At 37.6% G+C, this 5,168-nt stretch overlaps 1 non-coding gene across 1 annotated transcript; it reads right to left on the minus strand.

Moving 5' to 3' along the window:
• Positions 1 to 2,671: 2,671 nt before the first annotated feature.
• On the minus strand, positions 2,672 to 2,744 carry Trnar-ucg (transfer RNA arginine (anticodon UCG)). Its single transcript has one exon. It is a non-coding gene; the product is annotated as a tRNA-Arg (tRNA).
• Between the last annotated feature and the right edge of the window lie 2,424 nt (positions 2,745 to 5,168).

Here is a 5,168-nt window from a genome sequence, read left to right on the forward strand (position 1 = left end):
GAGAAGTTTCGAGACCACTTATTGGTAATGAAACTGAGTTCCTTGAACGACGTATTCTAGAAATTAAATACCCTGAATCTTCAACTCGAACTGGTAGATACACTTATGTTGGAAGCGAGTGTACTCTGTTTTGTGGGTACAACAACACTATTCCCGTCTGTATGAGCAGCTATCACTCTATTAGTATTTTCCCATCCCCTGCAGCAGTTATACATAGGGAGCTGAAGAACATTTGTAGATTGAGTGAGATGGTGCTGCGTTATGACATTCGATTCTTATTTGGGAGGAGTATAGAAAAGTGGAATTGCTGAACCCGAGTTTTCGGTTCCTGGCCAATGTATTACACGCACTCAGGTTTTAAGTAAATTTTGATTTACGTCTAACGAAATTTGTTTTTTTTTTTTTAATACATGAACTGTGATAAAATGATTATGTATAGTCTCCTTCATAACCAAGGTAATATAACAAATAAACAAAACGTAGTATTTGTTGAAAATATTTTATTTCAATAATTAAAAGAAAAGTTAAAATATTGTGTAAGTGAAAACATTAGTTTTAATATCTTGATGAGCCACCTTTTGGAGCTATGAGAGCCTTAATACGACGTGGCATGCTGTCGATGCAGGAGAGTACTGTGTCCTGCATTTGTGGATGATGACGCAATGCATGGATGATGATGTTCTCTAAGAGCTGTGTTTTTGTTGTGATGACATCTTTTGCCACCTCCCTCTTCAGTTCCCATACATTTTCTATGGGGTTCATATCGGGTCTATTACCTGGCCAATCTAACAGAGAGACTTTTTTTTTTACTTCAGAAAGGATTTAACTGACCTGGCTGTGTGACAGGGAGCTCCATCCTGCATAAAAATACGGGAACCATTCTGTGAGCTGTGATATTAACCGTTTTTGCAGGGCTTCCTTGTACTGGTCTTGCCTCATTCTGCGTTTAACAAAGAAAAGACGTCCTGTACCCTTGCCACAGATGACAGACCAAATCATCATCTTAGTTTCGTGTTTTACGGTCTGAATAATGCAATCGGGATGAAATTTTTCTCCTGTTCGACGGCGCACATACTGAGATTTGTTAGTTAAAATTTCGAACGTGCTTCCATCGCTGAAGCATACCTGTAAATATCAAGAAACATATCTAATATACTATGAATAAATATACATACATCCTTATCACACCACAGTTTAGCCCATTTCAGACGCTTCGCTTTCATTGTGGCTGTTAACTTTAGTTTTGTAACGGATCGACAGGCCTTGAAATCAATGTCCTTCAACTTTCTGCAAACAGTGCGTTCAGATGTATTCACATTAGTCTCTTCCAGTTGATATTTTATGTGTTTCGTTGTTGCAAATCCGTTTTCTAGGCAAATTCTTTTGAGAAGTCTTTCTGACCTTGTGATGGAAATTGGTTTTCTTTCACATTTATTCTTCCTTCTGGGGCTCAGTTCTTCACCTGAATCAATTTTATTCTCTATGTGCCTCACGCTAGCTTCTGACATTTCCAACTTACGTGAAATTTCCCGATTGGAATACTTTTTCGAATTAACGAGGGCTTTGACCTCAGCTTTTTTGCGTGGTGAAATGTCCTCTCTGTTACCCATATTTAAAGGTCATAATTAGTACTATCTGGCTGTTAAAAAATCAATTGTGATATCGATATTACGAAATTGATAATCAAAATGATCAAAGTATTACACCAGTTACATGCGAGAACGCCACAGAACACATCCTTTCCTATACGCTGTACTCTGCACATTGATACCTACAATAAGTCAACAATCCAGTGACACGTAGCAACAATAGATACAAAATTCCAGAATGCAATAAGTGCCCTGAATAACTATCGTAAAATTTTCCGAATAATCACATGAAATATAGTACTCAACACGTAATTATAACAAATAATTTTAAAAATGTGCAGTGCGTCTAATAATTTGGCCAGGGACAGCAAAGAAAAAAAATTAGAAAAGTTCGCAAATGTTGACCAAAATGTTAAAACTTACAAGGCTGAAGGTAAGAATGAAAAAGTGTTTTTGTAACCATTCAAAATTAACTATTCAAAGTCATTTAAATATGGAAAAGAATTTTAGAAAGTTTTTTTTCTCTTGCTGAGGATACTTGGTGGCACCATTTTCAGTATCCTACCTTTTCGACCCCGGACTCTCTGTGTGCTGTTTTGCAATTACACAATTATGCCGTTTTAATGGGAAATACTTAGCACCAGGTGCAAACACAACGCGAGAACTTATGCTTAGAGGTATAGTGCCGTCATGCTCATAGAAATTAAAAAAAAATATTTGTATTTGTATATTTTGTGTAGCGTCCTGTGTAAGCAACCAGGTGTTGCTCTGTTTCTTATACACTGCGACAAGCAGCATCGCCACATTTATGGAACCGTTGGCTTTCATAAAAACATCATAAATTAGAATTCAAATTGGAGCACAAATTTGTGTTTGATACCTGTGAATCGTCTTGACGACAGATGACAAAAAACTACTTGTATCAACACTCATGCCATAGTTAAAGAACTCAGAGAAAACTAATTTTACCACCAGACTGCCGCCTCTCCTGTTTTCTGTATTATGTCGCGTCTGAAAAAGTTTGTCTCACTTTTCCATACTGATGCGCCTAGCGTCAACTCTGACGTACATTAAAAAAAATTCGACCGTGACAGGATTCGAACCTGCAATCTTCGGATCCGAAGTCCGACGCCTTATCCATTAGGCCACACGGTCGACGTGAATGCCGTGCGTGGTTGCAGCTAATCAGAATTCAAGGCGTAGCTTAGCGAACAGCTCTCAGCGAGAACAGGCAGAATAAAGTGGAAAAGGTAGAAAGACAGCCTTCCCGCAGGTAACGAGAGGTGTTTATAGATGAGCTGGAGGACAATATGGATAATAATTTATAATCAAATCAGAAATACTGTTCTCAAAGAGAAGTCCCTGCCACTCACCTTAAACGGGTTAAAGAAATATAACCCGCGTAACTGGACAGCGATATGTACACCACGTCTCCTGAATACGAGTCCAAAGACTTCCCTTTGCGATGAAAGAAGAAATGTCAAACACGGCTGAACGGCTTTATCTGTTACAGTCAGATGTATTACAACATCAAAATCTATTTGCCTTTGAGAAGATGTAAGACATCGTAGAAGAATCATGTACAGGAGTTACTGAGGCTACCATAAATATTGTTCATCTCCATTTGTTTACTCGTAGTAGTCTGAAGGATAGTACTATAAATGTTATATCAGAAGGAGTGGCTGGAACGATGTTATTTTATACATAATTACAAGAGATAATGATAAATTGACTCATACATAACAGAATAAAATGAGGAGTAGAATTAGAGCGTGAAGAGAATCAGTTTAATTTGGTTTGAGCCTAAAAATAGGGAGCAGAGAATCCATCATAGCACACAAGAGCTTGCTAGACGGAATAGTGCAATGAAATTGCTGGATTTCCATACAATTTATTGTTTTAGAACTCATTTGACAGCTTTGACTGAAAAAAAATCTCTTTAAAATCCCGAATGAGACATTTTTAGGCTGGAAAGATAGTAGAACAATACAAAACGTACACAAAAACCAACGTCTGAGGACAGAGATTAAGAGAGAGGAATGCAAATCAGGAACGGGTAAGACAACGATGCTCATCAGTGCATAATTTGCTTTAGCCTTTTCAACGAAAGTGTGAGGATCTACTAAGGACACACATCAAAAATTAAAATGAACGGAATTCTCATTCACTACACAAGATTTACAATTGATGATACGTGAACAGGTTCTAGCGAGAAAAGTATGCTCAATATATTTATGAAGTCTTACCAGTAATGAAAAACTTTGGAATTAAAATTACCAGTCAAAAAGACCCATGTTACGACTGTTAGCAACTCAAAATTAAGGTCATCTGATATCAAAAGTGAAAGAAACTAAACCAAAAAAGTTGGTAAGTATTGCTAAGTACTTCAGTTTTAAGAAGACAACCAGACGTAGCACGGATATCAGAAAAAGAATTCCAATGGCTACACGTGATTTTAGTGAAAGAAGAAACTAGCAACCAACAAGTTGTTTAGTACAGAAAAGAACAATCATTGAAAATGTTAGTGTAGTGTGTGTGCTTCTATACGGTTGTGAAAACTGAACGCTGTTGGACAGAAACCATTTAGAAGCGATCGAAATGTGGCCCTGGAGAAAGCTAACAAGGAAGTGTTGGGCAAAAAGAAAAAAAAGCCAATGAAGATGTTATGGAAGAGATCAGTGAGTGTAGAAACTATCCAAAAAATCAAAAACCAAACAATTTGGACATTTATTTACATACATAAAATTTTTAATAATCTATTCGAGTAATAATTTTAGGGAAAGAAAACCATGTGCAGATAAAAAAAAAATAGTAGATCTACTGGAGGTAAAAAAGTGTGAAAATTATCAAGGGATGAAGACGATAGTACAAAATAGAGATGAGTGATTGCAATGCCAAGGTATATGGCGACTGTCCCCTCTGAAAATCGTCAGACGCTTCTTCTCTGACGTTTCGGCAGGTATTTGCAAGTTGGGGTCAGTCCTAACAAATACTGCACATCACGTCTTTCATACGATGCCCAGAGTCTATGGAAAGTGTCGGTTTGTTTCCCGTTACAAATAAAATGGTTTTTAAAGCGGAATTTTACGTGCTCATTCGAGTCTTAATTTAGTCTAATGCAATATTCATTTCATCGAAATGTATTAACAGGGACAGTAAAACATGAAGAACACCCGGTAATCCAGCAGTGACTGCAGTAAACAAATGAGTAAATAAATGAGAACACTTTATTATATTAGCGTGAAGCAGGAGAGCTTCTAATGTAATCTTCCTATTATTACATTCGACTTGCACTTGCGAGCCATTTCCTGTGTGGAATAAGAGGAGCAGATTAGTGTTTAAGGTCCCGTCGACAACGAGATCATTAGAGACGAAGCAGAAGCTCGGATTAGGGAAGGATTGGGAAGCAAATCGGCCATGCCCTTTCAAAGGGACCATCCCGGCATTTGATTTGCATGAAGCTATTTAGGGAAATTACGGAAAACCTAAAACAGGATGGCCGGACGCGGGTTTGAAACGTCGTCCTTCCGAATGCGAGCCCAGCTTCCATTACGCTGGTAAGTGAAAGATAAAAACTGT

The sequence above is a fragment of the Schistocerca cancellata genome, chromosome 2 (genome assembly GCF_023864275.1).
Source record: "Schistocerca cancellata isolate TAMUIC-IGC-003103 chromosome 2, iqSchCanc2.1, whole genome shotgun sequence".
Lineage (NCBI taxonomy): Eukaryota > Metazoa > Arthropoda > Insecta > Orthoptera > Acrididae > Schistocerca > Schistocerca cancellata.